Source organism: Polistes canadensis, unplaced genomic scaffold (assembly GCF_001313835.1).
Source record: "Polistes canadensis isolate GaletaPanama2010 unplaced genomic scaffold, ASM131383v1 scaffold_12, whole genome shotgun sequence".
Taxonomy (NCBI): Eukaryota; Metazoa; Arthropoda; class Insecta; order Hymenoptera; family Vespidae; genus Polistes; species Polistes canadensis.
This window is the reverse complement of record NW_014569559.1, coordinates 72,298-85,194: the sequence shown is the minus strand read 5'-3', so window position 1 is coordinate 85,194 and position 12,897 is coordinate 72,298. Positions and strand designations below refer to the sequence as shown.

Sequence of the window (12,897 nt, the reverse complement as noted above, 5' to 3'; positions counted from 1 at the left end):
CGTTCAAACGCTCGTCCAACGAAAACTTTCGCATCGAACTCGATTATTACTTCGGCAAAGTCGCTCGCGACCGAACGAGCTTAGAAGCAACCGAGCACAGGCTGCTCTTAGGATTAACAAGAACATGCTCGCTTATGGAAAATCGCTGTCGCCTTTTCGTATTTTCCTTCCTTCCTTCCTCTGTTGGCTCTATTTCCTCGTGTTCGCCGTGGCCTCCTCGGTCTTGTCGCGGAACACGAAGCTGCGCCATGTGCAAGTACTTTACCCAAGCTCGCTCGTCCTTTCGAAAATAAACTTTCTTGTGGAAAAGAAGAAAATTGTAAGAAGCTACTCGCTTTTCTTTTCCTTCCTCCTCCCATCCTATTCCTTACCATAACCCGGAGTTTCCTTATCCTTCTCTTTTCCCTCCTAAATCTAATCTCGGATACACTCTTCAGCTATAGAAGGTTCTTAGGATTCTGCGAGTCGATACCAAATGATTATTTTATGAGAGTCGAAAGGATGAAGAATCGAGGAAAAAAACGAATCGATCTCCTGGACAACGCATTTTTATCTTCGAATTTTACATCTCTCTCTCGCGCGGAAATGTATAAGACGAAAGAGGAATAATGATTCCGCGAGAATACTAAATCACTGAGGAATCGGTGGAGCACGCGCGCACACGATATTTTTTATCGCGACAACGTTCTGCCCGTTAATCTGCGCGACAGGAATACGAACCTTTTTCTTCCCTCTCTCTCCCCCGCTCACCCTTTCCGCGCTATTTATAAACGTTATCCGATCTACTCGCGAATACGAGAAGAGAGGGTATTTTACATGATGTACCTTAACTCAGCGGTAAATCGCGAAACGAGTACTCTCCTAAACTAGAAATATATTTAAAGCAAAAATTTGGCGATCGCGAGCTCTCTAGCGCCGATTTTTCTCCAGGGACGAGGAGTACCCTAGAGATGGCGAAGAGCTCTCTCTCTCTCTCTCTTTCTCTCTGAGAGGGAAGGAAGGGGATTCGCACGATGTACCTGTCGTAAAAGCAAAAATAAAGATCTGCCATCTGAAATGTCATGGGACTCGTTCTTCGTGGATTCCGCCCAATGGTCTACCGCTATTCCTATCAAACCCAAAACCCGACTGACCCGTTTAAACTTTAACCTCAAAATTTCGAATTAGTCGCTTCTCCGAACGACCGATGCGGTACAGCTCGATTATTCTTCTACCTGAGAAGTTTCTTTCTCTGATCGCGCGTCACCTCGTCAAAATAAATAATTTATATCGAAGAAAGGCAATTTTTACGAATACAATAGTCACAAAAGCGTAGATAAGAAAATAATAGTAATGAATACTTACCCGATCTCGACGCAGCTGCGGATCGGTACCGATTCCAGTAAAATAAATACTTAGTAAGTGAACGAGACCCAATTCAAAAGGAACACACTACGAAATAATCGAAGATAACGAAGAAGCACGACGAAAATGAAATCCCAAAAACACGCGTGTCAAATTTCGCGAATAGATTGCAATTGATACTGAAGTTAACCGAGAAGAAAAAGAAGAAGAAGCGATACTCGACTGTCTTCGAGTTATACCTAATCATACAGATGCTGCCATCACTCGGTAATCGGTCGCATTTAAAAGAATCAACGGGAGCCTCGATACGCATGTGTGCGCGTGTATGTAATATAAATGAAAAAATAAATGAAGTAGAAAATGTATAATACCTAATGCAGGAATACGTCTCGTCGGAAACCTAGAAGAATGAGGACCGAAAGGGGTAGGGGTATGCGCAGATGTTAAGCTTATCGAAAGAACGGTCTCTCGGTCGTTTAATGTTTTCTTTTTAATGTTTTTTCCTCCTTCTTCTCGGTCGGTGTTTATATTCCAACGTTGCGTCGTTTTTATTCCGTTATGATTTACTTTAGTCGACTGCTCGGAAAGAGAGTCGTTGTTGCCGTGTCAAAGTAAGTTTTATTATTATTATCGATTATTATCGATTTGCCTAGAGTTTGACGTACTTGATACGTGCACAGGTATAGGAATGAAAAGGAAGGAAGTTACGCCTGGCGATGTCGGTTTCTTTGGCCACAACGGGATTTCCCTATGAATATGTATGAGAAATACAAACAAGCTCTACGTACAGGTGAGGGTTGAAAGCGGCGGGGAGAAAGAAAGATGGATGGAAATCATAATTATACGGTCGTTTGATCTTTCTAACATGGACGAGTTAAAGGATAAAAATATGAATCGAGAGGTACCGCGTCGACGCGTACGAATAACGATCGATCGAGCGAACGAATGAACGAACGAACGAACGAACGAACGAACGAAACTCGAAAAACCTTCGTCGTACACGTTGCCACTCGTCTGCTAACGTCAATGGCAGTTATACGGCAAGCATGTAAACCGTTCGATTCGCCAAGTATATAGATATACTCGTATTTTTCCGAACTATGGCACTTATATTGGTGTTTATACGATACAAGTAGGGCGACAAGTAGGACCTCTCTATATATAGTCATCTAGATACATTTTTTATTTCTCCTAGTCGTTAAATAAAAACGCTAAATCATGCTAAAAGTCGGATTATTTCTTGGTATTATTCGACAACGGTACGAATATTGGCGGGAATCGATATCATTCAATATGGGGTTAGAAACGACGGCTCGCTCTTACGCTTCTTGATTCCACAACGAACATCCTTCCAGCGAACCTAAGTTCGTCTCTGCGGTGTTCCTACCATCCGGTATCGACTTTTCCGCAAATAAAAATAGTCGAATATTTAATCGAAAAGGTAAGAAAAGGTTAGAAATGACTTTCGTATCTCTCTTGAAATGTATTTCATTGAAATTTGAAGAATAAATTTAGATAGGGAATCGGAGGTGGAGACAAGATGGGCTCCGGTAGAACGCATTCTCTCTAATTGAGTTCGGACCTTACACGATGGCATTTAGGGAAGGCCGCAAACAGATACGGGGCGCATATGTCAGGCAAATAGAATTTCGGGCGGGGGTGTTCGGGCGGGGGTGTTCGGAGGACTCGGGTGCAGGATGTTTAATCGGACAGGACGCGCTCAATGTTCTGAAAGGCTATCTGTCTCGATATAGGTCTCGCTGCGCGACCGCACGCACCAGGACCGCCGAGTAGTAGGTGCTTGGAATACGTCGTTGCGTAATGCACTGACAATGAGGATCCATATTAAACCGGTAATGGCGCCATTCAGCCACGCGATAACCCTCGCGTCGCCGTTATCTCCTCGTTTCCTTTGCCCGATCGTTTCTCCTGCCAAGCCCTTTTTTCCAACCGTTCTAACACGTCCTGATTAGATTTTATCCACCCATCGCCGTCTTTTATTATCTCTCGCTTCCTTCGATGCAATAAAGATCGATTCGAGCACGCTGCTAACAAATCTCCTTAGAGTTAAAGTTTAAGTTGTTTCGCATTTGCATTTGCAATTGCATAAGAACGCGACTGATTTATTATTTATTTATTTCACACACATACACAACTAAATATACAAACAATTTTCCTTTTCTATCCCTTCGTGGCAACGATGATTTCGCGTCACGATTTTTCGACTCTCCCCGCCACTTCCTATCCTCTTTTTTCTGCCCGTTTCCGTCCCGTCTGAGCAAGGTTACGAATAGGATAGCACGAAGCGTTCGTGAAAAAGCGAACGCAATGTGCCGGATATGCGATCCAGGATGTACTTCCGCCTCATCCCAAACTCTCGCTCCACTTCTTTACTCTTACAGGCGGAATTCGCGAGCAAATATCTACAAAATCGTGTTTTCAGGCTTGTTCTCTTTTCCCAACTCTATGTTTGCTACCGCAGCGTGCCACCCTATGCATTTACCGTATATCGCGCGCCTAATGGAAGTGGGTGTTTAGCGAGAGGAGAACTCTACCATCCAAAACAATCCCCCTCGCAATAGCTTGCTCGTGCTCGTGCTCGTGCTCGTGCTCGTGCTCGTGCTCGTATCTTTGTCCGACAGGACCCTATTTACGAGCATTTATCGCCTTCGATCCCATCTATCCTCCAATCGATCCTAGAAACTATCGCGTCGTGTTCAAATAAATCACGACCAAGTGTGGAAGTCAGCGTTTCAGACCTTTCCGCAATTTTCTCAATCGGTTCATTTGAATCGAGCCAAGTCTAGGACAAGCTACAACCTAGGTATGTATCCCATACCTATTATTCATATTTCTATATGTAATAGATTGATAAATGAAACGTAGGATAAAAAACAGTGATAAAGTACGAATCAAGGTAAACGTTAATCCATTTGCGATGTCATTTTTGGTTAACGAAGAAAAATGACGGAGCAGTCGGTAGTTCGAAACGATTTCACGAGATTTATATTAACGTCTAACGGACAGCGCGCGGTCGACGATGATATACCATGAAATATTTTGCAAACATCGCACCTATGGATGATCGTGCCACGAAAAACGTATTTTATTGGAAACTTAATTACTTGCAAATAGGAAACGTATCGCAAACAGGATCTCCCTTCGGTATTTTTAACAAACGACGATGGCCAGAATTTAGAACACAAATGTCAAGTTTCCTATCGGATGTTATACCTCTCTTGGATTTCTTTTCATAGAGAAAAAGAGAGATGAGAGCTTATGATGAGGGTTTAATCGTTAATGTAAACGCACTGGCGAGTCGGATTAAGAGGTTACAAGGTATAAAAAGAGCGGCAAATGTTGGCGAAAGGTGTCTCGAGATGGTTTAACTAACCGCGGAAATGCCAAAGCATCTCGAAAGACCACTCGTCAGCCCTTCTCACAGGAGACGACGGAATCCTCTCTCTCTCTCTCTCTCTCTCTCTCTCTCTCTCTCTCTCTCTCTCTCGATGCGCTTCTCGATAATCTCATCTAAAACCTAACCCGGAAAGGGCTGGATATCGACGAGCCGATGACATCCGATCCTAAGAGCGGAACGAAATTACGGCAAACTTCGTTACGTTTCGATACTCTTCAATTTAACGACGTTGCATCATCGTCGGGGACTGTATTTTCTTCGAGACGTCTCCGACGATTTCCTTTCCAAGCACGAAACGAACGTCGTCCTTTTTCAACGTTGTTTCGCTTGAAAAATGAAACACGTATTAATCCCTGTCACATTTTCTTCCAATACTTTCAGCGGTAGATTTTCAAAGTGCAGAGTAAAAAAGAGAAAAATCTTTCTCATAGAAATTTTCGTAATCCTAACTAGAAAAAAAGTAAATCCATATCGTAATTGAAATACAATATTTTACCCAAATTTGCTCGTATAGCATTAGATAATCAAAGCACGCGATAACGTTGCTGCTAATGCATGCGCGAACAACAATTGACCCCAAGCTCTGATTCGGTTGAAACTGCTGTGGGATTCGCCTATTATGAACGCTTAAGTAGACCTCCGGCACATATTAAACTATTCAACAGCTAACTGACTTCGCTTCCTCTTTATCGCTCTTCCTCTAAATGAGTATTTTTTGGCCGTTTACGAGCGATCTTTATGCAATCGCAGGGAGCGCTGATGATCGAGTTTAGGGATAGTGTCGAACGAGGAATAATAGAAGGTGGAAGGAAGGAAAGAAGAACCGGTGGAAAATTCGGGTCCAAAATTCGGGTCCAAAATTCGGGTCCAAAATTCGTGGGACAGGCCACTAAATTTCCCGTCCAATTTGGGTTTACACGATTGGTACGACTATCTTGTGTCGCTTGGATGTGTACTGGTGTGCAGGGATGCGTAGTCCTGACCAGGGACAGCGAACGACCGTGCATATAGTCCAGCCAAAGTACAACGCTTTACACCGTCATGGATCACCCGGTATATTTATGTACATATATATGTTACCGTAAAGCCGGAAATTAGTCATTGCTAGTAATATCGACGTGTATTATATCTTTCATTTTTGATACGCTATGACTGTTAAATGTTCTAAAAACCGTAATCGGCGAGTAATCGGTGCGCTTAGACACTTTGGCAAGCCCGCATATCCGTCGAGATCGTGTCGCAGTACAAATACAAGTTGCGATCCGTTCCAACGTATAAAAGTCTCTTGGAACGGAGTCTGCAGGAGTAAGCGGATCATCAAATGCTGTAACGCAAAATCAATATCGATCTCTATTAGATCGTGAGAAGTATTTTTAAGGAAGAGAGTAAAGATAGCTCTCATTAACGAAGTACGACAGGGTCGATACGTAATTAACCGATTTACCTCTACTGAGATTCTTGGATCGATTGATTTATCAATTTCATGCATACGTGTACAAGATGCATACAATACGTCGATAGATTGTGCTAGAAAGCGGACTAATAGGAAGCTCGCGTAGAAGCATTGACGCTGACTCGGTCAGTACCGAGCGAACCGAGAAAGCCGCAAGCGAGGAGCCAGATCGAAGCAATGCTAACCTAGAGGAAGCAACAAACCCGTGGAGGATACCTCTCAGCGTTGATTACGTGTTTGTCGACTGTCTTCAAAGTAGGTGCTTAGATTCGTCGTCGAGCCGCACACTGCCGTGCACCACCCTGCCGTGCACCACCCTGCCGTGCACCGCCCTACCGTGCACCACCCTGCCGTGCACCACACCACCCATCAATTCGCTGTGTATGAAGCCCAGGAGCTTCGAATTAGCCTCTCGAACCTCTAATTACCTCTTAATTACTAATCGATGAGCAATGACAATGTACGAATTGTTTTCCTTAACCAAAAGCTCCTTTTTCAAAGCTAGCGTTTACTCGACAATACTCCAAAGGGTGATAATACGAATAATCTTTAGTATTATATATTTTGTACACGGAATAATTACGCGAAACGTAGAAGATGCATTAAAAGGAATTGCTTTAACTGATGCTCGCTGGTGCTATAATTTCACGATAGAAGGGGTTAAAGGGATGAGAACGGATAGATGAACGTGAAAAGGATCGCGTACGCTTTGAACTCGCAGTCTGTAAAGATTCGCTTTTATGTCGAAAATTTTTGCGTACGCATAGACGATGTGCGATAACTAAACGGATCGAGCTCGTTTTAGTTCCGAATACGCTAGTCTAGTGGCTAGTTGTATTAGCGGCTTCTTTCACGCGAGATGCGAATCAGCGCGAACGCGTTTCGATGTAACCACTTGTTGCGGAATGACAAACCGTTATCCGTACGTATATCAGCAAGCGTCTAATAAAGTTAACGAGTCGATCGGTTAAACTCCATCCTATACAAAAATATCCAAATTTACCCATCAATTCGCCATAGGAAAAATCCTCGCACTTGGACGCGCCCATACTTTGCTACTTTGTCGAATCCCCCACACTAATCGTATGTAGGAAGAAGGAACATCAATGTGCGTGCCGGCGGAAATCGAAAGGGTGCGTCTCCAACAATACAATTCAAATATTTATAATTCAGATATTTATCACACTCCGAATTTAAGATAATCAAACATAGAGAGAGGAGATGTTCTTGACGTTTGAGACTCGTGTTGCGCATGTATTTCGATCCACTGATAATTTATACGCTCTCGTGTCCCCCTTTCCAAAGGCCCAACCCCTTTTCGTTGTATACAACGGTGCGTTGATTAGCATTGCTATAATCAAAGCAACCCCAACGCGAACTCTCTATCTCGAATCTTGACACGCGGCCACGATAATTGATGTCATTCGTAACGCGTCTTACCTTTTACAATATGTTCTGCGATTTCGTTATTTCTCGAAAACTTTAGGGAAATGACGACGTATCGCGATAAGCATAAGTAAAGGAGAATTTAAAAATTTCTTATCTGACTACTTTCGATCACTGTCCAAATCGTAATCGATTATCGAAGGGCAACCAATGCTCTTCGTGATTACAGCGAAGTAGCTAACCAACGCGGTGGTTCGGCCTCGTACCATGACGTACTTGCTTTGACATATCCTGCGTATTGTTCATTTCGGTAAATCCGCCGTTAATGCGAATCCTATTGGTTGGTAAGCGTTATACGCTCAACATTCGCAGTACGCGAACACAATTAACAATAATGGCCAGTATATTGGCGCGTGTGATTAGTTTCCAAGCGTGAAGCTCACGTCATTCGTTGGATTAATTTAAGCCCGACTAATTTAGCGGAATCATAGTACGGTGCGCGTACAAAGCCGCAAAATGCATGCTTTTAATGGTGAAAAGTAGTCTACAACCGTTAGCAAATAAAGGCCAAAAATATTTCACGAATTCGATAAGACGTATTCTTTGTATTGCCCATTTTCGCGGCATATCTGCTGAAAAGCGAGAGATTCATTTTAACTCTCCCATTAGCGTTTCATTAACGTAAAATTATTGGCAAGGTATAGTCACAAACGCATCTATCTATCCTTATACCCTAATAAAGTTTGTAATTAAGTTAATGGACGTACCTTTACCGCTTGTCGAAGTGCTAACAGAAACTATACAATAATAAAAGCAATTCGATTGCGCATGCCACGCGCGTCGCATCGAACAAACTATATTTTTCTATTCTATTTTTTAGTCAAAAACATTATTCCTTATTTTCTACTTAAACAATTATTTGTAATAGGTGAAAAACGTTCCTTTCCAGTCAACTCCGGACAGCACGTTTCCATTATACGAGTATATTGACACTAAAAAAGGTTTCTGTGAAAACAAAATATTCGTAAATATTTGTAGAGATTATAAACATATCTGCATGTATGTGGTGGATAAGTCGATAAAGGTAAATTAACCGGGTGCACCACTCGACTGCGCCTGAAAATGATTTCGACTGTAAAAGCGAGGTTAAAACTTTGTTCTCTTTCGCAACGTATTCGCGATTCACAAGGAGGAGAAAATGAAGAGGACGCGGACAAACGTTGCGGCTCGTTTAACGTCCATTTAATCGCGCGGCAAACGCGGAGATCCAATTAACCTTAGAGGGAAAGGGCTCTGACGGATGTACAAGCAACGGATTGTACAGCCGCTTGGCAATTGGAAAAATTGCCAAGTTAAAGCGTTCAAGTAAATATACGACAGAGAAATAAAGGCGTTATTTCTAATATCGAAATTTGGATCGACAGATTAGGATAAATTCTTTCGAATAGGAGCAATTTGTCACTCGACAAATTCGCGCTGGTCTCTTTTTGCTTACATATGTATGTAAGCCGACCGCCGGCAAACTCGTAATCCCTTCGAGCGATGCGATTTAGGCATTACAAGTACCGGAACTTTCTCGTCCAAATGCCCTGCCTCCCTGCCACCGTGCCACCCTGACCCAGAATAGTTGCGGTTATGCTCCAACTCTATTTAAATCCTTATCAATCTACCTTACGTTAGTTTGTCTAACGAGACGGATCTGTCTATATAACAAGAAATCAATTGAATTTTCTTTTAATGACAGTCGACTTATTTTTTCAATCGAAAAACCAAGCTACCATTAACTTCTCTCCTTTTTCTCTTCTTCCTTCTTCGGCCATAGCGTCTCGCAGACTATCCAGCAGAACTCGATATACTGCATGCGAGTTCGGATGGTCTTTGAATATTTAAAGAAATCCCACGTGGATCTAACGCGATATTCGCACGATTCCTTTAGAAACTCCGATACGTCAAGGATGGGAAAGTAGGAAGAACTGAGAGTACCTTTGGAGATTGCTCGCATCAATCAGACAGAAAAGAAATACCAGAACGTGGAGGTAAAGGAAAAAGAAAGTAGAGAGAGAAAAGTAAGTAGTCGAAGGATACGGTAGAAATAAAGACCGATTTCTATACGCAATTCTAGCACTAGGAACGACGATAGACAGTATAGAGAATTGAACGCCAATTCTCCTATATTCTTGTCAAAAAATAAGATAATGTTAAATATTACTAGACAAACTATATAGATGAGATATGCACGTGTAGATAGATGGCTCAACGTACTTCCTTTGCGACAAAGAAAAATATTACGATTAACGATTCACCCGAATTTTCTTTACAAGTAAGAAAATGCATCAAATTATTTCAGACGAATACTCTTTATAATTATACCGTCGTAGGTGGTCGGTAGTTTTACTCGTCATCGATAATAGCAAGCGTGACCAATTTCTTCCTGTTATTCGTCGTATCTCAATGAATATGTAAGCGATAAGTCTTATTTTTCTCGTGAATCAGGACGAATGAAAAGATCGAGGTCATTCCGGTAGTCTGTAACAGAGAGATAGAACGTTTGAAAGCAGTCGTACCTACGTTAAGGACGAGATGGAGAGAACGAGGAAACGAGCATGCGAGAGAAATCTGAACCGTTGGGAAATTTTCCATGCGTGATACGAGGCTTTGCTACATTTTTTCCTAACTCTCTCACCTAGTTCGCCTAGGTGCCCCTCTCGAAAAGAAAAACAAACAGACCACATTTATTTCCACTTACTAAATATGCTCGGTTATTGGAAATAATATAAATGTCTCGTTGGATGCTCTTGAAAGAATAAATTTATGCAATTGGAAAAAGCGTAGAACGAAATAGGTTAGTGCTAGGTAAGAGTAGTGCCTAACTCTATTGTTCCATTTCACGTGGAGGTTCCCTTTCCAGTGGCGGCCACCCTACCAGCTGGCCACCACCCCCAGCCCACCACCCAAATCGGCCAGACCACCCAGTCGGTAGCATATCATGGGCACACCTCTATTCTGTTTTCCCCCGGAAAATCAATATCAGAGGTCGGCAGCGCCTCTCGGTGGGTGGTTCTTGTCGGAGACAAATCTCAGTGTCTGGAAAATCCGTGCTTGGCGCCAGTTAACCTCACGCAAAATCACCGTACTCTTACTTTTTGCGCAACACGGATCATCTCTTGAACGTTTCTCGAGCAGGAAAAAGAAGAGACTTTCGACTTGCATTCGCGCGCGCGTGTATGTGTGCCGCCTGTGAACCTTGCGAAGAGGGGGGACTAATTCTCGAGTCTTTCCTCTCACTTTTTTGCCGCGTTACGTACTAATTGGTCACGCTCGGCGAGAGTGAACTTTGAAATTCTGCGGAAGGTGCAAGAAAGAGAAAAATCTCCCAGTAGAAACCTCGTAAGCCTTGTCAACCGATGTGTGTCATCCTGAACGAGCGCCATATTGAAGAACGATAGCGACGCCATCGCCGAGGCTTCAGACCTCGCCACGCTTCTTCCTAGCGCGGCACTTTTCAAATCTGCCTGCTATATGTGCTTTCATAATCATTTGGAATTCACGCTTTGGATTTCGCGTATCCTAAATTTCGATAGGTTTTTCGTCGACTCCTCCACTAGTTTTATTTATTCATTTTTCGCAATGTTATGGGTCCACCTTACCATTCGTTTAACGTTACCATATCGTTTCTTTCGCACGAGGCATGCTGCTCTTTTCTCTACCTTCGCGTAGCGATCAAAGCCTTTTCCCCCCTCAGACCCCTTGGTAAACAGCAATAATTATCTCGCGAATGTACATTAATAGACGAGCAAATTCTCTTGAACGTTTAAAAACACGTCAACGAATTTCTTTCATTTTCTTGGCAAAAAGTTAGGAGATTCTTGAAAATTTCCCTTCACGGTTCCGCACATCCGCGTTCTACACTTGTACGTCTCGAGTTCTTTGACGTAGATACCGTAGATTCTCTTTGAAGTCTTAGCTTTCCTATCTCCTCTACTTGCCTCATCTTTGTACGTATATTTAGAGTGTGGTTGCAGAAGGCCACGATGAAGTAGTGCGCCTTTTACGCACTTCCTTTGAAATCGATAAAAGATGCCTTTGATATTGCTGAACCATCGATGAAATTCAATTTTCCTCCTGTCTATCTTATTATTTGGATACCGATTAAATTGCTAATAAGAAAGAAAGAAACAAAACGTAAGTGCATGATGCAAACGTTCCCAATAAATTTACTCATATTCCTCGGGGAGTATGCAAATCTATGATCAAATGATGGTCGGGCGGAAACTCCATCGAAATTCGATCAGAAGAACCTTCGAGTAGATCGCAACCCTGGCGCGCAAGGATACTTTGTAGATTTCATGAAAATAGTTCATAAAGGATGATAGAATTTTCATGGCACGGCCGATAATAAATCATCCTATCGTCGAATTTATCGTACTTTAGCTGCGTATCATACGAATAACGAATTCTGGCATATTATCTTGACTCGTTTAGCGGCGCGATATCTCTTTTAAAAACCTATATTAGCAGTAATGCGCCTGTTATTATACCCCTGCGACGAGAGAGCGAGAGAGAGCCGGGGGAGAGATAAAAAGGCAACGAGACTTCATTTCGCACCTAGATGATAATAAGCATCGTACTAACGACACGCGAATTAATCGAATCAACTTGGCAGAATTTTCATTGGAAATGTAATATTTCTAATTAATTCCTTGGCAAGTTCATTTCTCTGGACCCTGAGGGAACGATAACTGTTCGTCCCTCTCACGTCAGTGTCACTCCCTTGTGCTCTCAATTTACAGATTAATTAACAATTTTGGATAAAGATTAACGGTGCCCCTACGTCGAATGTTTGCAATATCAACAGAATGATTTATACAAAACTCATTAATGAACCTCGATGGAAATTTAGCGGGATTATTTTTAAATATGCAATATCACTGACGCAAGGAGCTTCATTGGATGCATTTGATAGATTTTTAGGAATATCTATAGTCGCGGTTCCCGGGTTCGAATTCCTAGTACTCGTGCCAAGTCGAAACGTAAAGCTTTCAGCGAACACCTACATACTTAAATATGTATTATAGTTATGAGAGCTCTATTTGAAAAACTCAGAAAAACTCTTATCTGACAGGGAATGGTCAATTGGCTGAACGTAGGGCGATGTTTTTAATAAAGTAATCGCATCGTTTTGCTCGAAACCCCGAGCGAAGGTGGTCGAATAGAAAGGAAGGATTGCGGGTGTACTTTACGGTTTACTCTGTAGAAAAATAATTCTCCTCTATATTCGTACGCACACGATCTTGTA

The 12,897-nt window shown here is 42.3% G+C and overlaps 1 protein-coding gene across 4 annotated transcripts in view; it reads left to right on the top strand.

Moving 5' to 3' along the window:
• LOC106793193 (agrin-like) overlaps window positions 1–12,897 on the top strand; it is a 154,200-nt gene that overhangs the window by 108,053 nt on the left and 33,250 nt on the right. Inside the window, exon 1 of one of the 4 annotated variants that reach the window (XM_014759912.1) lies at window positions 10,615–10,952. The exons of 2 other annotated variants lie outside the window; for them this stretch is intronic. The gene's annotated coding sequence lies outside the window, so the exon portion shown is untranslated. Of the gene's footprint in view, window positions 1–10,614; window positions 10,989–12,897 lie in introns of those variants that run through there. One more of the 4 variants, XM_014759911.1, reaches the window with a different exon arrangement.